This window comes from Pyxicephalus adspersus, chromosome 11 (genome assembly GCF_032062135.1).
Source record: "Pyxicephalus adspersus chromosome 11, UCB_Pads_2.0, whole genome shotgun sequence".
NCBI classification, from domain to species: Eukaryota; Metazoa; Chordata; class Amphibia; order Anura; family Pyxicephalidae; genus Pyxicephalus; species Pyxicephalus adspersus.
In genome coordinates, this window is record NC_092868.1 from 11346872 (window position 1) to 11372438 (window position 25567).

At 37.9% G+C, this 25567-nt stretch overlaps 1 long non-coding RNA gene across 2 annotated transcripts; it reads left to right on the forward strand.

The window, feature by feature from the left end:
- The first annotated feature begins 1837 nt into the window (after positions 1-1837).
- LOC140341500 (uncharacterized) lies at positions 1838-12429 on the forward strand. Of its 2 annotated transcripts, none has more exons than XR_011922892.1 (3): positions 1838-1988; positions 9474-9770; positions 12392-12429. It is a non-coding gene; the product is annotated as an uncharacterized lncRNA (long non-coding RNA). The 2 variants fall into 2 exon arrangements; XR_011922893.1 differs by lacking the exon at positions 1838-1988 and adding an exon at positions 8977-9123.
- The last annotated feature ends 13138 nt before the right edge of the window (positions 12430-25567 follow it).

The following is a 25567-nucleotide window of genomic DNA, read 5'->3' on the forward strand; positions in this document are numbered from 1 at the left end:
ATGATATTATGCTGCTCCACCACCCTCCATTTCCACTAATTCAGATTCTGGGACTGACACTGCTAACATTTAAAACAAAAATTATTAATGATAATGACAATTATTGCTTACAAAACCAAATTTTTTAAGACATTAATTTTTTATGAAAACTACATGAAAAGATAATATCATTTTTGTATAGAATAATTATATCTACTACTTTTCGGAAATATATTTATATTCTGACAAAGCGAATTGATTACTCCTATTGAAATACATGGACCTGCAGGATTCTCCACTAATATTTCAGTCAATTTCAGATTTACTGCCTTATAAATAGACCCCATAGTGAATATTACTGATTTTTGGGAAAGGTTAAAGAATAGATTTTCAGAGCATTGTTATTTGTTTGGTAACATGAAAACTCAGCATGTAAAACATAGCAGTGTCAGTGTGTCACTAGCAGTGTGTATTATCAGTGCATTAATATATTTGTTTATGTAAGTGGTTTATGCAGAGATGATGTAAATGTTCTTTAATTCTTCTTTTTACATATAACTTCAGTTTAATACATTTTACTGCTTTCTCCACCCCACAGTACAAATCTTCCCCCACAGCCTAAATGTACCAGTATGGTTCCCATGTATATATTCCCTGGCGCCTCCAAAAATCCCTCACAATTTTTTGACTGTGTCATGTGACCAGAAGTTAGGAGAAGCTAAGTAAGAAGATCTCCCCTCAGGTGTAAATTTGAGGTTTGAAGATTTTTTTGTGTAAAATGGGACACACTCACCCTTTCCCTAAGTTATATATTGTTCCTGTGCCAGCGCCAAAATGAGAAGGATAAATACCATGGAGGATAGAAAAAGCTGGGGGTTTGCTGGCAAATATTCAAACATGTATTTATATGTCATACAATGTAATGAAATATTCCACAATCGTGGGTAAGATTAAGCAGTTCTTGTGTATTACATTACAGCACATTATATTCAACATAGATTGGCACGTCCCAGTTCAGTCCTTCTGGGAGATAGTGCCTGATAACTATACAAGGGCAACTAGATCATTTCCAAACATATGCACAAACTTCTCAACCCCAATGTGTTTCATTGTTAGGCTTCCTCAGGGCATGTAATGAGAGCACTACATCATTGTATTCATATTTGGAAGGTATGCAATCTATGTCCTAATAAATGTTGGAATCCTGATAGTAAAGATATCCAGGGACTCCATTCATTGTGTTCCATTCAATTGTCAGTGAATGGGTGGAATATGGACCTCCTATTTGAAGGCCTAGGTTTGATGGGCAGGCAGAAGTGGCAGCTACAATGTGATTGCTATGGGCACTGTAGTACTGTTTAAGTCGGTGCCTAATAATAAATCACTTTGCTAAGAAAACAATCTAAACTCCTTTAGTAAATAAACCTGATGGGTGGATAATTTTTAAATCCATGCAAAACAAAATGAGATAATAGGAAGATCAACTGCAACTCTTATTGTAGGAATCCCAACTTAAAAGTACTACAGTGCCCATAGCACTCATATTGTAGCTGCCACTTCTGCCTGCCCTTCATGTATGTACTATTTCACAAGTGCACTTTGGTGTCATATTGAAAAACAGGTTGGACTGAAACCATAGACTGGTTCCATAATGAAAATCATTTTATTTTAGGGCTAAACCAAACTACATTGCAATCTGTAGAATCTGTTTTTGTTCTATTTTGCAGCTCCAGTCTCTGATGTGACATTAACAAGCAATGGATCAGAGTTGGTGTGGCCAGGAATAGATTCAGTGACTCTGACCTGTTCTGCTCATGGTACAGATGTCTCTTACTCCTGGAGCCTCCAGGGGGCACCACTGCCCCCAAACCCCAATTACCACCTCAGTGAGAATAACACAGTCCTCACAATCAGCCCGGTCTCTGATAAAGACAATGGAACTTTCACCTGTACTGCCAAAAACGGGATAAACAACGAGACCAGCAACGGAGTCAGCTTCAATCTGGCCTGTAAGTGTAAAAGAGATTTGGGGGCTTTTATTACCAGTAAAAAGTTTTAAGTACATCTGTATAATTATTAAAATGATCCTTTTTGTACAAGTTTTGCCCAAAATAGTGCTTCTTTATATCAAACCTATATCTGCCTCATTAGTTAGCTTCTTTTATTTTATTGAAGCCTGACTTTTTCTTTAAGTGTCAGAAATAAGTCAAATGCTCCAAATTATTAACAACAAATCTATCAAATTTTGTGTTAAACTGACATACGTTTCTATATTGCCAGTTTATTCTATTTGCACTATATTATCTAGGTTTATAGTTGTTTTCTGACTTGTAGTAACAATGACTCTTGTAAATTACAGCTCCGGTCTCTTCAGTGACACTGACCAGTAACACATCGGGATCATACATCTGGGTTGGGGAGGAATCTGTGACTTTACATTGCTCAGCTAAGGGATCAGCCATCACCTTTATCTGGAATCTGAATGGAGAACCATTACCTGCAGATTCCCGGTATTACTTATCACACGGTGATTCTCCCCCACACTCCAATCTCTTCATCAGCCCGGTTTCTAGGAATGATACTGGAAATTTCACCTGTAAAGCACATAATCAGTTTGGGAGTGAGACGAGCAATGCCCTGAGCCTCAACTTGGCCTGTAAGTTGATGTTCTTTATCTACTTTCATTTATATTATTAGAAAACACAATTCTGGCCAATATATTAAAGAGGAAACTTGTGACATGCAAAGCAGATAGGAATACTAGGGAAATCATTATATACTTTGGAATCCCAGAAGTTCAGTCTTGCCTCTTTTCCATTCTTGGCCCACTCGGTCAAACTGAAGCAAATGTTCGGTGAATAACAAAGTGAAATTTTGCAATCGTTTCTTTAGCAAGTAGTATTTAACCTGGAGCCCAGTCTGTTGTGTACATTACCGATGGATATGCCAGTGACCTATAACTAATGGTAAAATGTTACAAAACAACTTGATAGCCTATTATTATGATGTAGTATATCGGACACCCTTACCTTTGGCTGGTTGTTATAAGAGATAGATTATGATAACTAGTCCCAGGGCCACTGACTATTGCATACCATACAAACAGACTTGCCAGCCAATAAGTTACAAGTATTTGACAAATTTCTTGCTATGGTATTCAGTAGGGAGATATTCCATTGGTTGGTGATTGTTAACAATGCCCTAATGACCACCAGCCAATGGGAATGCTGTCCATTGTTTGCCATGGAGTAGAATATGTTCACTTTAGAAAGTAAAATGCTTGCTTAGTTTACTAAATGAGGTGAAGCTGGGCTGATATTTGTTATCCAGTCCTGTGCAGTAAATAATTACTTTTGTAATGTTCCTTGTGTATGATTGAGTGTTCTTTGCAAAGTACATTTTTATGCATTTTCATTTGTGCACTATATAATTAGTAAATCAACCACAATGTGTGTGCAATCCTACTTTATTCTGAAAAAGAACAATACACAAAAGCAGCGTGAAGCACTAGAAGCAAAAAACAGAGTCTGTATAACAAACAAATATGGCCCCTATTAATTTTACCTAAGTATAACCCTTTCCCAGGTAGTTCACATGGAGTAACACATGGAGTAACACAGGGTTTGTGGCTTAGATGGGAAAATATCTGTTAGAGATATTTTGAAACTCATTGTTGGTGCAGTAAACCTGCTGCATTCTAACACTGGCCTGCCTTAGGTGTTTTTGCATTGCCAAAGTTTGAGATATCCCTGGTTTCGAAGACAAAAAAATGTTAATAGACCTAAGCATAGATGAGAAATTGCATTTTTAATACCAGCAGGGGTTACTTTATTATCTGGGACATGTTTCCACATACTCCATAATTCCCATCCCCTCTAACTTCCAATGGTTTTGCGAAATTTCGTCGAACCGATTTTGCAAAACCATCCGAAGAGGAAATTCAAACAGGAGGATTCCCAGAGATGCATTTAGCCCTGGGAGTCTTCCTGTTTGCGATCCCCAGGGCACTAGAGGTTAATAAACCTCTAGCGCCCGGGGATTGCACACTCTTCTCAATGATTGCAGCTACAGCTGTAATCATTGATGAGCTCAGTGTGCGATCCCTGGGAGAACCTCCTGACATTGTATTATAAGTATCTCTTACAAATGATACATTTTTTATGGATATAAATGTATCATTTCTAAGGGATACTTACATTACAATGTCAGGAGGTTCTCCTGTGCTGAGCATCTTTCAATGATTGTAGCTCTGGCTGCATTCATTGAGAAAAGTGTGCGATCCCTGGGGCACTAGAGGTTAATTAACCTCTAGTGCTCAGGGATTGCAGAGCATTTCCAGGGCTGCATGGTGCATCCCTGGAAATCCTTCTGTTCAGGGAGAGGTCGAACTCTCGGTGATTCAGAAAGACGTTCTCTCCTACATTTTCGGTACTACTCACCACCCCCAACAAGTTTGCTAACACTGTAATGTTCAGGGCTCTGCAATTAACTTGCTAAATTGAGGTGTGTTTTTGAGAAAAAAATAATACATATACAATAAAATAAATACATTTTGCTCATCAATATTTAAAACTTTCTGGCATATTTGCCAATATGGCAGTAAATGGGGACAGATCCCTAATGTAGTTTCAGATATCACAAAAAACATAAATAATAGTTATATTGACATCTTTCTGCATTTTATAGGGAATCCAGAAGGCAATATGCAATGCACTGTGGAACCCATTGGTCAGAATGTTGAGCTTGGCTGTTCCCGGTCAGGAGGTCAACCAGCAACTTATGTGACCTTGATCTTCAGCGGAGAAACATGGAAAAGTGGACAGAACAGTGTGACTGTAGTGACCACAAATAATAATTATGAAGGATCAAGTCTAACCTGCCTTGGAGATCAGCTGGGAAGAACATCTCAATGCTCGGTGATATTTGGTAATTTGTTTCTAGTGTTGGGTGTGCTGCTCCAATCTACAACAAAAACAAAATTATTGAGGATCATTATGTTGATGTTATAATGCAGAGACTGCAAATTCAGCCTCTCCTTGAGAACTTTATACTAAAATGTGCTGCTATAGTTATCTGTAAAACTTGTCTAGGCCTTGGTAAGCATAAACACTCACAAATACACAGTACATGTTATAATTTTAAGGTTAGTAAAACATGTACAACACACCAGAGATATCACTTAGTGAGTCAACAACATAATGTGCTGTGCTTGAAATGTAGAATATTTTGTGTAGTAATATAACACTTTATATTATATAAAAAGTATCTTATACATCCCAGGGTTCAAGTAAATAAAACAGGACAACAAAAACGAAATGAGTTAAATGAAACTTAAGGTCAAAAGAAACCTTTGTTGGTTTAATGCTAGTATAAAGTATGCTTATGGCAAATTACCTCTATTGAAACCATAAAAGATGTCCACATCTGTGATGATCCATTTTCTATTTAGATATTTAGCGTTTAAGGTGAAACTGTTATATAAAAAAGCTTGCTGATAATCAAGAAAAACATAGATTTTTCAAATTATAATCTGTGAAATATAATCAAACCGAATAAATAAACTAATTGGGTGGTTCAGCAGTTTTTGCCTATTCACCCTTCCCCTTCTTAAAATTTAGGTTACTGATACAGTTTTACTTTGACAAAAGCAAATCCAATTAGTCAACATCTAAAGTAGTCCAGCTTGTGAACGATCTTACTGAAAAACTATGAATTTTCAATTCTTGTTTCTTCTAACACTTACACTGCTATCTGTTAAATATGCTGATAGGGAAGTAAAGGTGAAAGATGAGGTGTTATTGGATCCTCCTAGTCCTCGATCACCGAAGCGATTGCCAACAGACAACAGTATGCATGCACTATGCAGAAGCTGAATGTGCTCCTGTCCAAGTTGCTGGTGCTGCAGTCCCTCCCTTTCCAAGTGGTAGACTCTGAACCTTTCAGAGAAGTGATGGCTTGTGCCAAACCGAGGTGGAGCTTCCCAAGCCGTCATCTCTTTGCGAAAAAAGGCAGTACCAGCCCTGCACAAATATGTAGAACAGAAGGTGGGCCTGTCCTTGAGCCTGTCGGTGTCTGCCAAAGTACACAGCATCGCCAAAGTGTGGAGCTGTACCTACGATCAGGGACAATACATGTCCTTTACGGCCCACTGGGTGAATGTAGTCCCTGCACAGCCACACCAGAAACTTAGCCCGGTGACACCGCTTCCGCCTCCACGTTCTCACGCTGCTGGTACTGCAACAACGTCCGCCTCTGTCTCCTTATCCTCCAACGTGTCCTCAGCCTCCACTGCAGGGACAATTTACAGTGCCCCTCCATCATACCACATGTGCAGGGCACGGCGGTGTCACGCTGTTCTGCACCTGGTTTGCCTTGGCGAATGGAGTCACACAGGAGAGGAACTGCTCAGTGTGATTCATCAAGAAGTTGAATCCTGGTGGCTTTCTCCACAACAACTCTAAATCGGAACCATGGTGACCGACAACGGGAAGAACATGGTATCGGCACTGCGTCAAGGAAGGCTGAGCCATGCGCCCTGCATGGCACACGTGTTTAATCTGGTTGTCAAGCGGTTCCTGAAGTCTTCCACCCATCTGCAGGACATCATAAAAATGGCCAGGAAACTTTGCATGCACTTCAGCCATTCATACACCGCAAAGCACACCCTCCTTGAGCTGCAGCGGCAGAATGGCATCCCCCAACATAGGCTGATGTGCGACGTTTCCACACGTTGGAATTCCACCCTCCATATGATGGACCGACTATAAGAACAGAGAAAGGTCATCAACGATTTTATGATGATCCAAGCGGATAGGAGTACTCCCATGTGTAACTTCGATGTCAGCCAGTGTCAGCTCATGCATAACACCTGCCATTTGGTCAAGCCCTTTGAGGAGGCCTTGTTATTTGTCAATTGCCAGGACTACAGGATGAACAACCTCAACAGCTGAACTGGAGGAGGAGGAGGACATTGGAGCACAGGCAAAGTATAGCGAAATAGGTGGTTTTTCAACTCAGGTGACAGGAGAGGAGGAGCAGGAGCAACCAGAGGAGCAAGAGGAAGATGAGGAGAGGACCCAGACACATCGTGGCAGTATGCAGTGGAGATGGAGGCAGGGAGTCCTTCCGAGTCACTTGCACAAATGGCCCGCTGCATGCTCACTTGCGTAGTTACAGCCGAATTGTCACAATTCAGCAGAGGAATGACTTCTGGCTCTCCACCTTGTTGGACCTTTGCTACCGGTCCAAAATGGGGGCCTTTTGTACACCCGCTGGGAGTAAGGACAAACTGAACTACTACAGAGATATCCTATGTAGTCAGTTGGCTGCTGCCTATCTGCGCCATCGTCCACCCTCTCTCAGGTCTGACCGGGGGGGCCCACTGCACTCAGTTCCACTGCCATGGCTGCTGAGGAAGGCTATGGTAGCAGGAGCAGTACCAGCACCATCAGCAGCAGCCAGAGTCTAGAGTTGTTGATGAGCAGCTTTCTTCACTGGCATAGTGAAGAAACTACTCACCAGCAGCAAGACATAGAGCAGAACCTGAAGCAACAGGTGGTGGCATACTTGGAGTGCACCCTGCCAGTTGTCATTGAAGATCTGCTGGGCTACTGGGCAGCCAAACAAGATTTGTGGCCGCATTTGGCCAAGTTTGCCCTGGAAAAGCTGTCCTGTCTGGCCAGTAGTGCGGCATCAGAGCAGGTGTTTAGTGCGGTGGGGGCCATAGTTACCCCAAGAAGAACTGATTATAAAAGGAGTGCGCTTCTTGACGCTAACATGGACCTGTAAGGCTGAGTTCATACTTGAGTTATTTGGTCAGTTTTGGCCCTGTGACTGCCCAAATAAGTGAAGTGTGCAGTGATTCTAATAGTGACGCCTGTCATCTGCATGTCATACTGACTCACAGTATTATTTCACTACCACAGCGGACTAGGTATGCACGTTACTGCAAGGTACAGTGTTCTACGCCACTATCAAGGCTCTCTGCAGGCCGGAAATAGGCGTTTTTTAACGTGATTCACCGTGAATAAATCTGGATCGAAACAAATATTTTTGAAAAATTAGGCGAACCGACCGAATCGAATTTTTGAGAAATTCGCTCATCTCTAATTACAGCACGTTACATTTAACATAGATTGGCACGTCCCAGTTCAATTCTTCCTGGAGATAGTGCCTGATAACTACACAAGGGAACTAGATATTTTCCAAACATATGCGCAAACTTCGCAACCCAGATGTGTTTCATTGTTAAACTTCCTCAGGGGACGTAATGAAGTGCTACATCATTGTATTTATATTTGGAAGGTATGGAATCTATGTCTTCATAAGGGTTGGAATCCTGATAGTAAAGATATCCAGGGACTCCATTCATTGTGTTCCATTCAATTGTCATTGAGTGGTTGGAGTATGGACCTCCTATTTGAAGGCCTAGGTTTGATGGGCAGGCAGAAGTGGCAGCTACAATGTGATTGCTATGGGCACTGTAGTACTGTTTAAGTTGGGGTCTAATAATAAATCTCTTTGCCAGGAAAACAATCTAAACTCCTTTAGTAAAAAAACCTGATGGGTGCATAATTTTTAAATCCATGCAAAACAAAATGAGAGAATAGGAAGATCAAGTGCAACTCTTATTGTAGGAATCCCAACTTAAACAGTACTACAGTGACTATAGCACTCATATTGTAGCTGCCTCTTCCGCCTGCCCTTCATGTATGTACTATTTCACAAGTGCACTTTGGTGCCATATTGAAAAACAGGTTGGACTGAAACCATAGACTGGTTCCATAATGAAAGTTATTTTATTTTAGGGCTAAACCCAAACTCATTGGCCCCTGTAAGAACTTTGTTTGTTCTATTTTGCAGCTCCAGTCTCTGATGTGACATTAACAAGCAATGGATCAAAGTTGGTGTGGCCAGGACTAGATTCAGTGACTCTGACCTGTTCTGCTCATGGTACAGATGTCTCTTACTCCTGGAGCCTCCAGGGGGCACCACTGCCCCAAGACCACAATTACCACCTCAGTGAGAATAATACAGTCCTCACAATCAGTCCGGTCTCTGATAAAGACAATGGAACTTTCACCTGTACTGCCAAAAACTGGATAAACAACGAGACCAGCAATGGAGTCAGCTTCGATCTGGCCTGTAAGTGTAAAACAGATTTGAGGGTTATAATTACCAATAAGAAGTTTTAAGTACATCTGTATAATTATTAAAATGATCCTTTTTGTACAAGTTTTGCCCAAAATAGTGCTTCTTTATATCAAACCTATATCTGCCTCATTAGTTAGCTTCTTTTATTTTATTGAAGCCTGACATTTTATTTAAGTGTCAGAAATAAGTCAAATGCTCCAAATTATTAATAACAAATCTATCAAATTTTGTATTGGTCTGACATACATTTCTATATTTCTAGTTTATTCTATTTGCACTATATTATCTAGGTTTATAGTTGTTTTCTGACTTGCAGTAACAATAACGTTTGTAAATTACAGCTCCGGTCTCTTCAGTGACACTGACCAGTAACACATTGGGATCATACATCTGGGCTGGGGAGGAATCTGTGACTTTACATTGCTCAGCTAAGGGATCAGCTATCACCTTTCTCTGGAATCTGAATGGAGAACCATTACCTGCAGATTCCCGGTATTACTTATTATACGGTGATTCTCCCCCACACTCCAATCTCTTCATCAGCCCCGTCTATAGGAATGATACTGGAAATTTCACCTGTAAAGCATCTAATCAGCTTGGGAGTGAGACAAGCATTGCCCTGAGCCTCAACTTGGCCTGTAAGTTGATGTTCTTTATCTACATTCATTTATATTATTAGAAAACACAATTCTGGCCAATATATTAAAGTGGAAACTTGTGACATGCAAAGCAAAAAAAGATTCCAGGGAAATGATTATAAACTTTGGAATCCCAGAAGTTCTGTCATGACTTTTATTCCATTTTTGGCCCACTCGGTCAAACTGAAGCAAATGTTCGGTGAATAACAAAGTGAAAGTTTGCAATCGTTTCTTTAGCAAGTTAAATAATTGAAGCCCAGTCTGCTGTGTACATTACCCATAGAAATGCAGGTTACCTATAACTAATTGTAAAATGTTAAAAAACAAATGGATAGCCTAATATTATGATGTAGTATAGCAGACACCTTTACCATTGGCTGGTGACCATTCCATACCATACAAACAGACTTGCCAGCCAATATATTATAAGTTACAAGTAGTTTACGAGCTTCTTGCTATGGTATTTAGTAGGGAGATATTCCATTGGTTGGTGATTGGTAATGATGCTCCAATGACCACCAACCAATGGGAATGCTGTCCATTGTATGCCATGGAGTAGAATATGTTCACTTTAGAATGTAAAATGCTTGCTTAGTTTACTAAATGAGGTGAAGCTGGGCTGATATTTGTTATCCAGTCAAGTGCAGTAAATAATTTCTTTTGTAATGTTCCTTGTGTATGATTGAGTGTTCTTTGCAAAGTACATTTTTATGCATTTTCATTTGTGCACTATTTAATTAGTAAATCAACCACAATGTGTGTGCAATCTTAAAGACATTTATTCCGAAAAAAAAAAAGAACAATAGACTAAAGCAACATGAAGCACTAAAAGCAGAAAACAGATTCTGTATAACAAACAAATATGGCCTCTATTTATTTTACCAAAGTAAAACCCTTCCCCAGGTAATTCACATAGAGTAACACATGGAGTAACAAAGGGTTTGTAGCTTAGATGGGAAAATATCTGAGATATTTTGAAACTCATTGTTGGTGCAATATACCTGCCGCATTCTAGAACTGGTCTGCCTTAGATGTTTTTACATTGCCAAAATTTGAGATATCCCTGGTTTCAAAGACAAAAAATGTTAATAGTCCAAAGCATAGAAAGCATAGATGGGAAATTTGACTTTTAATACCAGCAGGGATTACATTATTACCTGGGACATGTTTCCACATACTCCATGATTCCCATCCCCTCACCACAAGGGATGAGCGAGAAATTTCCTCTAACTTCCAATGGTTTCATGAAATTTCAATGAACCGATTTTGCGAAACCATCGGAAGAGAAATTTTAACAGGAGGATTCCCAGAGATGCATTCAGCCCTGGGAATCTCTCTGTTTGCGATCCCCAGAGCACTAGAGGTTAATTACCCCTATAGCGCCCCAGGGATCGCACACTCTTTTCAATGATTGCAGCCACAGCTGTAATCATTGATGAGCTCAGTCTGCAAACCCTGGGAGTACTTCCTGACACCGTAATATAAGTATCTCTTACAAATGATACATTTGTTATGGATATAAATGTATCATTTGTAGGAAATACTTACCGTATTTTTCGGACCATAAGACGCACTGGACCATAAGACGCACCAGTTTTTTAGAGAAGGGAAATGAAGAAAAAAAAGATTCTGAAACAAATAGTGTCCTAAAATATTTTATGTGCATTAAAAACCAACATCACAGTCTGAACAGGAGACGGGACGGGACAGCAGCTGGGAAGGATACATTTTGATACATTTGGACCATAAGACGCAGGGACTTTTTCCCCCCACTTCTGGGGGAAAAAAAGTGCGTCTTATGGTCCGAAAAATACGGTATATTACAATGTCAGGAGGTTCTCTTGTGCTGGGCATCTTCTGAATGATTGCAACTGTGGCTGCATTCATTGAGAAGAGTGTGCGATCCCCAGGGCACTGGAGGTTAATTAATCTCTAGCGCCCCGGGGATCGCACACTCTTCTCAATGATTGCAGCCACAGCTGTAATCATTGATGAGCTCCCTGGGAGAACCTCCTGACATTGTGATATAATTATCTCTTACAAATTATACATTTATATTCATAACAAATGTATCATTTGTAAGAGATATTACAATGTCAGGAGGTTCTCCTGTGCTGAGCATCTGAGAAGAGTGTGCGATCCCCAGGGCAGTAGAGGTTAATTAACCTCCAGTACCCGGGGATCGCAGAGCATTTCCAGGGCTGCATGATGCATCCCTGGAAGTCCTGTTCAGAGAGAGTTTGACCTCTCGGTGAATCAGAAGGCCGCTCTCGCTTAGATTTTCGGTAAGAGAGAAAAGGCCACAAGATCAATCTTAGAGATTCGCCGCAAGATCAAACTTAATATTCTTGCTCGCTCATCCCTACTCACCACCCCAAAAAAATTTGCTAACACTGCAATGTTCAGAGCTCTGCAATTACCTTGCTAAATTGAGATGTGTTTTTGAGAAAAAAATAATACATATACAATAAAAATAAATACAACATTTTGCTCATCAATATTTAAAACTTTCTGGCCTATTTGCCAATAGGGCAGTATATGGGAACAGATCCCTAATGTAGTTTCAGATATCACAAAAAACATAAATACTAATTCAGTTGACATCTTTCTGCATTTTATAGGGAATCCAGAAGGCAATATGCAATGCACTGTGGAACCCATTGGTCACAATGTTGAGCTTGGCTGTTCCTGGTCAGGAGGACAACCAGCAACTATTGTGACTTTGTTCTTCAGTGGAAACACATGGAAAAGTGGACAGAACAGTGTAACTGTAGTGACCACAAATAGTAATTTTGAAGGATCAAGTCTAACCTGCCTTGGAGATCAGCTGGGAAGAACATCTCAATGCTCGGTGATATTTGGTAATTTGTTTCTAGTTATGGGTGTACTGCTCTGATCCACAACAAAAACTTTATTATTGAGGATCATTATGCTGATGTCATAATGCAGAGACTGCAAATTCAGCTTCTCCTTGAGAACTTTATACTAAAATGTGCTGCTTTAGTTATCTGTAAAACTTGTCTAGGCCTTGGTAAGCAGAAACACACACAAATACACAGTACATGTTATAATTTTAAGGTTAGTAAAACATGTACAACACACCAGAGATGTCACTTAGTGAGTCAACAACATAATGTGCTGTGCTTGAAATGTAGAATATTTTGTGTAGTAATATAACAATTTATATTATACAAAAAAAGTATCTTATACATCACAGGGTTCAAGTAAATAAAACAGGACAACAAAATGAGTTAAATGAAACTTAAGGTCAAAAGAAACCTTTGTTGGTTTAATGCTAGTATAAAGTATGCTTATGGCAAATTACCTCTATTGAAACCATAAAAGATGTCCACATCTGTGATGATCCATTTTCTATTTAGATATTTAGCGTTTAAGGTGAAACTGTTATATAAAAAAGCTTGCTGATAATCAAGAAAAACATAGATTTTTCAAAATAGAATCTGTGAAATATAATCAAACAGATTAAATAAACTAATTGGGTGGTCCAGTAGTTTTTGCCTATTCACCCTTCCCCTTCTTAAACTTTAGATTCCTGATACAGTTTTACTTTGACATATGCAAATCTTATTAGTCAACATCTAAAGCTGTCCAGCTTGTTAACGATCTTACTGAAAAACTATGACTTTTCAATTCTTGTTTCTTCTAACACTTACACTGCTAACCGGTAAATATGCTGATGGGGGAGCAAAGAAAATGTGAAAGGTGAGGTGTTATTGGATAAGAAGAAAGTTGGGAGAATATGCTAAAAATCCATATGTTTCATCTTAGAGATGGTGTGGGGGGAGGTTCTGCTGGTGGCATAATGAAATTCAAAGAGGCTTGCTATAATATTACAGTTAAGAAAGTACCAAATAGTTTTATTTGCATGCCCCTTATAGGTCACACCTGACCTCCATTCACTATCTACAATCAGCTTTGGATAAATATTATTAATGAGATATGTTGTCTGCTTTTATGTTTCTTTAATCAGTTCCTCCAGAGGCCATTGGACATAACAACAATACCATCACTGAATCAAAAGTTGGCAATACTGTAAACCTGACAGTGATGCTGGTACGTGGACTGTCAGCCGAGTTCACCTGGTACTATCTAAACCCAGACCCCATCCCTATCCAAACCAACAGAAAACTCCTAGTGGAAGGTACAAGTTCTAGCTCCAGCCTCCACATTCCTAATGTTACTATGAAGGATGCAGGAAAATATGAATGCAGAGCCAGGAATTTCATTGGAAGTCAAAGCTTTTTCTTCACTGTTACTGTAACTGCTAATGGTAGGTTGGAATAAATCTACCTTTCAAAAAGATCTAAAAATCCTGTTTTACTGCTACAGTGTATCTTCTATACAATGAAACCTGAATATGCATTGACATCAACATCCTGTGTACTCCTTTAAAGAAAACTTTCATTTAGAGAAAAAACTGCCATTGCAGAACTGAATAATTTGCTACTTTACTGGCTGTAGCTGCTTTCAGTACTTCAACAAAATCTTCACTTAATCTGTAGGAAAAATGTATTTTCTTCCTGTCTAGAGGTGTGTTCCCTCTGGTCCAGGACTTTTTGTCATACCTGGAACAATTTGTAAAACATTCTGCCATCCTTGGTTCCCACCTTCTGCTTGTGCTGTAGTCACAATGACATTTAAGAATGGTTACACGTCCAGATTATACGCGAGCTGAACTCCTGAAGGGGATCAATGTTCCTGGAACCCTTTATCTTAGTGATATGGCAACCTACATGATCTATGGCAGGTTTCTCTTAAAAACGTTTTTGGATCCAAACATTTGTTAACACTAGTTATAAATTGTACATGTGTATTCTAGCAAGTTATACCCATCTATATCTTCTATCTAATAAACTCTAAGCTTATGTTTGTGCTTTTCCTTTTGCAGGACTTGGTGGTGGAATAATAGCTGGAATTGTGATTGGAGTAATATGCGGAGTGATCCTCATCATGGTTGGCGGCTTATTAAGCAAAAAAAGTATGTTGTATTGGTCTGTTGCCAGTTACCAAGGAGGGCAACACAGTGCACATCATTTTCAATAATTACAATGTTAGCAAAATGTTTTTGCCATCTTTACAACATATAATGCATACAGATTTCTTTTCACAGAAACTCCCAAGTCTCCAAAAAAAGAAAATGAAAATGTTTCATCTCTGCATATGTATGAAAGGACTATGCCTGTGATAACAGTAAGTTTCCTGGAATGTGTCTGTATAGAATAATGATTATTTTTTATTTTGTGTCATTCTGCAATTTTCTAAAACTTATCATATTTTAGGGTGTATAATCAACATATGTCTTCCAGATCAATGTTTCCCTCTTCTCCCACCCACAAGTAGTTCTTCTGTTTTTGTAACACATACTATAGGCAGCATGCACCATAATGTAGCCTTAATAATACAAAAAAACAATAAATATTGTATGTCCTTTTTACAGGCAGATGAAAATGCTGCAAAAGCAGAATCACATCAATATGAAGAAAGTAGCTGTGCCAGTATAGGGAGCCACCAATATACACAAATAGTATATCGAAAACACCAAATACAAACTAAGGATTGTTTATATATATATATATAGTTTATATATTTTATGTACAAAAATACATAATACGCATTATTCTAAATATCATTCTCATTTTAGTCCTTGAACAATAGGTAGGAGGATCCCTTGTTCTTGGATGGGCACCAAACTTCATAGACACTGCATGTTCAACCGTTACATTTAGCTTTTTGCTAGGAGTTCAGATTTGGGGATTAGGAGAAAATTGAGGACTAAGGTTAAGATCTCCCGTAAGGAGAAAGATAGGTAAACTAAGACACTTTTCAGGGTTAGAGGTTTATACGTTCAATGACTGGGATTAGGGTTAATTTAAGAGTTAGTTTAGGTTTTAAAGATTAATCAGGGTTACATGGAAAGATAAGTTTTAAAATTCAGGGACAGTAGAGGAATATCTAAATCTCACAGAGTAGCACCTCTCATTGATCATTATGACCAATAACATGCCCAAATATTCCCCGTTCTGACACATTTGTATGATTACCAGCAGGGGTTTACACTATTAGGCATTTCAGCCTTGAGTGAAATCCTAAGAAGCTGACTGCAGATTTTTTTCATTATTTTTTTTCAATACTTTGAATATATTTCACTATTTACATGGACTTTGTCTGTTTTTTTCCCACATGTTTTAGCAATGCCTCTACTTTGTGTAGAGACTGCCTTTGCAACAAAAGAATGACCCTTAGGTTGTAAAAACACATGTACAATGAATGTTCTATTAGGGGCTGTATGCTCTCTGGTTACTTCCAAAAGTAAAGGGTAATGGAAGAAATTATGTTACCATTGTTTTTTGTTTTTTTTTATGGAGAAGTTTGTGTTCCTCTCAAGTACTTCCTTCCCCTACATTTGGTTTGCTGGATTTACCTACAATGCTCAATTAAAGCCTGACAAAAAAAAATCAAAATATTATTATTTAATAAAATTAGCTTTAAAATTTACTGGTTTGGTTTTTCTGCTTTGTCCCATCTGCAAATGCAGCCCCAAACATGCTATTCAGTAATTTGCATCTCACCTGAACTATTCTTAGTACATACATATGTGTAAAGCCTCATACACATGCAGAACATTTGATCATTAGTACCATTTGTATAAACAGTAGAACAAAGGAGCGCTGTATAGATGTCACTGTTGTGTCCTATGAGGAGGAAAGGAAAAGTAGGGTGATCCCTTATGTGTCATTCCCAACAATGGCCACTCCTATCAGTCATTTACTAAACTTCCAAAGTAGATCACAAACAACATCATTGGACAGCTATATAGATGGTAGATTTTATCCAGGATATTCATGAATGATCATCTTAGGAAAGGAAACCCTAGCTAGTATACAATGCCTAAATCTATGGGAGGGACAATAGTATGATCACTTCTACATGTCACTGGTTAATATAAACAATCCCATATACTTTGTAAAATCTTTCTGATAATTACTATAGGGAACAGGAATAATACAGGTGTAAATGCTTGTGCTCTTACAAATCTATTTCTAATAAATGTTTTTCTTTTTTTATTTCTAACAGCAAATGGCTTTCCCAAAAACAGCAACATCCAGTACACCAATGCCCGGCCAAGGAATCTAAATATGGTAATATTAATACATCACAAGTAAAATAAAATGCTACAAAATCTTTTTGTGAGATTGTTCATTAAAACTCACTTTTACTGTCACACAGCTACACACTTTTTATGTTTTGTTTTCCACAGGTAGCAGTTTTGGTGACAATATTATGGTAAGATGATAACTTTATTATAGGATTTCCCCTTATTGATATGAAGTACTATATCCTGTCATAGCAATAGTAATAATGTTATTGATGGAAATTAGTTTCAGCAGATAAAAGCTTCACTGGTCATAAATGGCATGGCAGATATCCAAGATCTGAGAGCTTCACTCTCCCAAAATCATTTATTTGCTTATTGTTATAGACCATGCAGCCTTATGCACATAGCATAACAGAAATGAGATTTTGTGAGTTTGTTACTGCTGCCCAGATTCCTTTCTCCTGACTTGTGATGTTGCGTTATCAGTGAACTGACTTTGTCGGTCTGTATGTACTGTAGGTAGAATAGGTATTATGACTTGATGTACTTTCCTTTCTAATTAGTTATGTAATATTGATTTTTGTTTATATTTTTGTGTCTAATATACATACACATTATTCATTTATAGAATTTGCATGCTTTCTTTCAACCTTTTCTGATGAAGCTTAACACAAAGCAGCGAAACACGATGAACCGTAAGACAACTGTAAATGTAAAAAAATTGCTGTATTATATTGTTTCAATATGTACTTGTCATACTGATTGGAATCATCGTGTTTTATAGATAAATGTATACTTAAACTTTTAATGGCATTCAATAGTTTTATTGTTACAAAAATACTAATAATGATGACAAAAAAATCACATAATTCTTGGTTCAGCCTTGTCTTGTTCTCAAAAGACTGGAAAGTGTCCCCTCCTCCCATGTTTTGGCAACAACTGAGATAGAACTAAATGTCTTCTGTTCACAATATAAACCTATGGGTAATTTTGCCCCACACTTTATCAAATTTTCTAAGTTCACAATATTTGCAATCAATACAAAAGTCCAATTACTGTTTGCAATGGAAAGTTAAGACTGTCTTACAATAACACACCCCGGACATCCAGAAAGCGGGTTCCCATACTGACAGCCACACTTTCTATAGAGATGAAGCATCAGAATTGAGGAATTCTCAGTACGCCATCTATCATTGATTGTTGCAGAGAGAGAATGCCTAAAGTAACCAATAAGTTACAGTGTAAGCACCCTATGTGGATAAACATGGCTAATCAAGGTCTTTGATAGAAACAAGGCAGAGTCATTCCAGACCATTTCGCCCTTAGCTCAAGAGTTATAAAAAAAAAAGGATCAAAATCATCTTCTGATATATATAAAGCAAGCTATAAACTCCTTATATGATCCTGAATCTTTCATGTATGAACGCTCTCTTTGTTAAAGCTGCAGGACCATTGAAATTTTACCTTACTTGGATCTGTCTTTTCGTTCCCAGTACTAACTGAAAAGAAGATCATAATGTTAAATGTTTCATGCCTATGGTTTCAGACACTGGAATTTGTAGTTTGTGTGATCATCAACTAATGAGAAATTTGGGGTCCAACCTTCTAACACTTTTGTATCCTGCCTGTTTTGCTTCTGGCCTGAACCTTGGTGTTAATGCGTTTTGTGCCTTTTACTCCACCATCAAATCTATAGAGCATGAAACGGACAAATCTTAAAAATTCCCAGCATAATAGCAGGGCAACAACTTTTCTTTTGTTTTTTTGGCAGGCATATAGTAGGCATATGTAAATAGAGTGTTACAAGGAGGAGCAGAAACAATATAAATATTCACAACAGCAGCATTTAAAATGGTCAGTTGCAGCTCCACACCGTTAATCAATTCACTTGATAAATTGATCATCAGCAAGTGTGGGCACCTCTAAAAATATAGAGGTTTGGACAGTTTTCTGACTAGAACATTCAAATGGGTGTTAACAAAAAGCAAGGGGGAGAGATATCATCAATGATCTTAGAGAAGCGCTAAATTCTGTGGAGAGTTAGAACACAATTTCTGTACAATTTGAAGCCCATCACTCTAAAGTAAATTTAGTATATTTAGTAGCTTCTGTAATATGTATCACTAGTTTGCTACATAATGATATAAGCATGATTTCGGGAGCAACCAAGTCCACAGTGCCAGCCTTTTCTTTTTTTTACGTAAATAATTATGAATAAATTTTTTTCAAATTAATTTCTCTGTAATGGCTGTAAGAGATGTGTGCTGCAACTAATGTTTAAACAATTATGATTGAAGATGGTGCTCTAAAAAGTTTTAATTGTCTACAGTATATTTCCTGATGCTTCTTTTATTTCTGTGTCATTTTGTTAAATAAATATTGTCATATAGGAATCTGTTGATTGTTTTACAACTGACATTATATTTAAATAATTATGGAAGCCTATTTTGAGTATACATGAGATTCTGTTGCAAATGTAACGTTGCCTTATGTTAATCATAAGTACAGATTATTGTTAGGATCAAAGTGTAATAAGTATGGAATAATAAACGAATGTTTCATAGAATGGTATGTTGAAAACCCAAAAGTCTTTTGGATCCAAAGTAAAAAAAATCATCCACTGTGAAAATGTTATTGACTTGGTTGATGCCATGTTGGTTTTTCAATGGATTTTGTATATTTTGGGGTTTGTGTTTGGAAAAAAGTCTAAACCTAAAGCAGTGTAGAAACAGCGATTTCTGATGTCTGACACACCCTTTGCTTAGTCAGAGTTACAGCTCATCAATCAATAGGAAACATTTGCTGATTGAGTATTATTGTTTTTGTTTTAAGGGCTAAAAATGTTAAATCTTTATTCTTGTCCAAGCTTCGTCCAAAAATGCCAATTCTTCCCATTTAACATATTCATAATCATGTATGATGACAGATTTAGATTCCAAGATGGTTCATGTCACTAGTATTGTTACCAACCATGAAATTGGTCCAAACATTGCATATTGGGTTTTTCTGGAGTATTTGGTCAGAATTCAGGTTTAGACATAGACACCCCGAGTGTACCAATGTGTGGCCATGGAGGGAGTAGGGGTCCTTGGAAAACCTCTTTTAGCCAGACTTGTTAAAAGCACAATAAAGCAAGATATCTCAAATGTGAAGACCCAGCTGTCTACAGGGTGTCCAAGATGGACATATGACTGGAGTTTATGGAACATCCAATAGACATGCTTGCCTGTCCAGATCCTATCATAATGGGCATATTTTATTAATGTGAACCAGGTTTGGGTCCCTGATGTCTTCCACACCATCTTTGTGGATTACCTATTAGCTGTAACATGCTGCCATGTTTGTACAATTGAAAAAATTTAACAATTTTTCTGACTTGACTGCTCCAAAGGCTTAAATAGACTTTTATGACTATTAAGAAGCAACAGAGTAGTTCAACATCAACATCCATTTTGTAAGGGTTGGGTTCTATAGGGACCAGAAAATACTAAATTATACAGCAAGTATACCAAATCCACAGCCAATAATTTGTCTTTGTCACTTGGTTTTAAAAAGTATCTTCTGATCAAATTAAACCTATAGGTCCATAGTTGATGAGTCAAAACATTGATCCCTTAAATGCACCAGTTTCACCTTTCAGTAATTCATTGGCACCAAGCTAGCCAAAGAATCTTTAAATATTAAACGTCATGGCCTAAATAAAAAACGGAACATAACTGTCTGAGGACTAAAACATCTGGTTTAGGTGATTTGTTCTCCTTAGTGTATTAATGAACCATATTAGTGTTGCAATGTCAAGATCCAATTTGAATTACATTTTTACCATTCTTGTAACATTGGTGTATATATGCAGATCCTAAAATGAAAAGTAGAGCATTTTTGTAACATTCTATTTAAAAAAAAAAGTCTGTAAGTAAATGAAACAATGTCCCATTATTAAGTCAAAGACACTGAAAGTAAATATTTTGTATATATAATAATAAAAATGATTCCTTCCTCATAGTTTTGTCTCCACCTGTTTCTACCAGTAGAGGTTATGTGTGTACAATTCAGATAACATTTAGCCATCTCACAAAGTCATATAAGTTAATAATTTAAGTAAACAAGGAAGACAGGAAAAAAAATTTTCAGCAATGAAACGTGGAATAGGATGCAGAGATGGAAAAAGCACATTTGTTGATCAGCTTTAGTTTGTTTTTCCTTAATTCAGGTAAGAATCTCTGAATGTAAAATATAGGCTCTGTTATGTAGTAATTGTTTCTTACAGTTATGAAAGTGTCCATTCCAAAAATGTGTTTTAGTTTTGGAGAGACAGATTGGGGAAGGTGAAAAGTTACATTATTACTGGTATATATTTCCCCCCCTTGGAGAGGGATTATGAGTATAAGTCAGTAGTGAAAGTACAGGCAGCATTAAAATTAGGATGGGAGAAACTTCTGACTGCCAGTTTTTAGTTCACTTTAAGTTACTTTACTGGATATAGTTGTAGAAGTCCTAATGTTTGTCTTAGACTCAAAAGATACAAGGAATATATCATCTGCTACCTTTACATCCTTGACATTGTACTGTGTCTGCACTGCATTTGCTGTCCATGAATATTACATAGGGAAGAATTTACTGGGGTGGAAATTCCAGTGGTTCTCTTTAAAAAGCAGTGGGAGTTGGCAGCTGATTGCTGACAGAGAGTATCATTTGGAATAAATATCACCGTATCCCCAGGTATTACTGCACTGTAAAGCTGAACTCTCGGTAGCTATGGGTATTTGAGTAAAAGGAATTAAAAATAAACATAATTAAAACACTATTTTCTAATGTGTGACCAGCAAGGAGTTCCTATTGAGATTAATAGTGGGATATAAATCTACCAGTGAATACAAACAAGATTTCTTTCTTGTTGAAAGAACACAATCTGTGCCTATTTTGGACTATTCTAATTTGTGATATACATGCATTGCTTGAAAACCATGAAGTGTGAGGACAGTATATTATTTAGTAGGTAAATGAAGTAGAAGTAAAGGCATTTTATAAAAGGTTTTAAAAACAAACTACAATTATCACATATACCAGGCTAGAGACACAATGTAATCACAGCATATGGAAATAGGGCTATTTAAAAGGTTACTGAAATGCAGAATTGATATCTGTAGCCACCAAACCTATATTATAGATTATTGCAATCATTAGGAATTTGGAATTTTTGCCATTGAGCTGAGCTCCAGGGTAGTAAGATATGTGACAGAACATTGTCAGTCCAGTTGTCCTATGAATTTTTATCTACAGGTGTAAAGTGATTGATATTGCGTGTGTTGAGTGTACTTCTGCTTTTGAGAATAATAAAAACCTCTGCAAGCACAATAAAATTGCAAACTTGGAATAAAAATAAAATGTGCAAACATCTGATGGGGCCAACTGGCCTCAATATGAAAGCTATTACCTATTAATAATGATAAATTAATAAGTCTATTGTTACATCCAAAGACCTTTATTGTAAAGTATTGTTTAACATTTTATCTCGATTTATCTATAACATTTTTATTTCTTTATTAGTGGAGTATTAGACAAATTATGACATATACCACTTTATAGGAAAAAAAATATGTATTTTTTTTTTTCAACCTTTAGAGAAATTAAGTTGGCTATTAGCTCTATGTATTCACTATTTGTAGCTATCAGTGTTGGTCAAACATGGCTTTGTTTCTACGGCACTTTATGCTTGTAGAGAGGCCAAATATAAAAAAGCATGTAAAGAATTTCACGCCTTGGGAGAAAGGGCCACTAGGGGGTGCTATGACTTGCACGGAGGTGGTGTGAGCCTTGGGAAGAGCCAAGGTGCAGAGTCTAAACAGTAACCAAGTCTTCTCCAGAGCCTCTAGTGATGAGGATGTTAGGCTGCTGGTTACTGCCAGGTTGCAGGTCCTTGGGCACACCAGGGTGGGCAGGAAGATACATGGTACCAAATCACTAAGCAGAAAAATTGTCAGAAAGGCCAGGGTCAAAGCAGGCAGCAAGCAAGAGAGGTCATGTCACAAGCCAGGGGTCAAATACCAGGAAACCAGGAACCAGATACCAGTGAGACAGGGGCCACCGCAGCACAGGGAACACAGGAGACACTCGAAGCAACAGGAGGCACAGGTGACATGGGAATAACTACAGACAGAGAGGAACACTTAAACAACACAAGGGAATAGGTTGGGAAACAACAGACTGGGCAACAAGGGGTTAACGCAGGAGAAGGACAGAGGAAGCACTGAATTAACCTACAGATGTACAGGAAATGTTCAGCAGAGGTAGGGGAGTTGGCACTTGTGGGGAGAGTGATGTGTCTAAACTAGCTAATGGAATGATTAAAAGGCAGTTTCCTGATTGGCTGGCAGGATGGGCAAAACTGATAAAAATTGGGATCAGATTAACTCCCCTAGCGGGGTACATAAAAGCGTAAAAAAAAACCCACTTACCTTGCTCTGTCACTATCCCCTGCCGTCCTGCTTGTCCCCGCAGGTCCTGGGGACACTTTCTTTCTCCTCGATTTCCAGCCGGTGAATGCAGAGATGATCTCCAGGGTTTCCTGGTGACTTCGGTGCATGTGTCTCTGCGGGTGGGCGGATTGGCGGGAAATTAAAATAATTTTGTATTGGATTAAAAACAAAATAGCTGTGTTGAGACAAATACAAAGAAATATTCATATAATATATATATTTATATTATATTTTTTGACAGAGTGTCCCTAGAAAGGATTGAAAAGTGTCAGGAAAGTGTGATAAAGGCTCCAGGGAATAGAGAGTTAATAGGTTTGGATAAGTTTCTGGGAGGAAACCAGGTATTTTAGGGCCCTGGAGCCGGCCAAGGGAGTGAAAGGGTGGGCTCCGTGGCCCAACCCAATCCTGACTGGGTTAATATGCACCTGCACTTAGGTGAAGGAGGGAAGGTGTGCTCAGCCAGAGGGACTTCAGGTTGTGAGAGAGCCAGAGAGGGATGCCAAGCCGAAAGAGAGCCAGAGTGGATTTCAGGCTGAGATATATATATATATTTTAACAGATTTTTGTTTGTTTTGTTATTTAAAGTTTAATATTAAATTTATTAAATATCGGTGAATTATAGCCTACAATGAAAACAAAAATTCCATGCAAAAACTTTTACCTCTTTTACCTCTTTTTGCATGGAAATATTGACGGAATTACACCACTAGGGAGGTTAATAATACAACAAAGCAAAATGGTATTTTCAGGGCAGACAGAAGAGATATATATAAAAAATATCAAATAATTCAATATATACATATACATATTTAAAAACTCCATAGAATGAATTCATCTATTTGATAAGTTTCACATAGAAACCGTTTCCAATATTATAACCATAACCACCAATTATACAGTATAAAACTTGCCAAAAAATGGCTTTATGCATCAATCGCAGCTAGAACAGTATTTATTGCCCTCACTCAACGCGTTTTGTCACAACTTTATAAGGATAATGGAGCAAGACTATAGTTAAAACAATAGAAAATCATAAAAATAATTTTTCATTACAATCAATACAATGTATTCATATACCCTGTATATTAATAAATTTATCAGTATATTCAATAAATAGAACAGTATCAATAATAATCTCACATCATCCACATATAGTCATTAACCACCTAGCCGGTATGCCCAACCTTCGTACGGGCAAAAAAAAATTGCTAGGATGGTTAACCCCGTAATTTTGTCACATCCTTACCTCCATGGTCCCGCTGTGCACATCCAGCGGGACCATGGAGGTAAGGATTCCAGCGTCGTTTTCCCATTCCAGCGTCGTCCTCCGTCCATCGTCGTCCGTCGATCTCCAGCGTCGGGTGCCAGCGGGACCGGTAAGATGCCGGCCGGTATCTTGTGTTCCGCTGCCCGGCATCTTGCGTTCCGCCGCCCGGCCGGCCGAACACAAGATCCCGGCCGGCTGAACACAAGATACCGGCCGGCATCTTACCTAGTCCCGCTGATGGTCCACGTCCGTGTTCGTCCAGCGCCGGATGATCTCTGCAGGGAGAAGCTGTCCGGCGGAGAAAAAAAACCGGAAGGCTTCTCCCTGCGTGCGTGATGACATCGGCGCGTGTGCGGGAAATTCAAATAGAAACTCATTCATTCATTTTGTATTGGATTCAATACAAACTCCTGTATTCAATCCAATACAAAATAATTCAAATAAATACAAAGTTTGTAATTGGTAAATTCAAACTGTCATTTTGTATTGGATTGAATACAAACTCCTGTATCCAATCCAATACAAAAAATAAAAAAAAATTAAATAAAAGTAAATAACTTGGAAATTCAAATTTATATTTTGTATTTGATTGGATACAAACTTGCGTATCCAATCCAATACAAAATAATATAAAATTAATACAAAGTACATAACTGGTAAATTCAAACTGTCATTTTGTATTGGATTGAATACAAACTCCGGTATCCAATCCAATACAAAAAAATAAAAAAAAATAAAAGTAAATACATTTTTTATATTCATAATATCTAATAGAACCCCTGTTCGGACATATTTCTGTAAGTTACAGGTCTACAATTTAAAAAAAAAAATTTCAAGAAAAACAGTGGATCACTTTTGGTACAGAAATCTAGACCTCAGTGTAACGCTCAGGTGGTTAAGGTTAAAGTTTGACGAACTCTTGTTGAAATAAACAAAG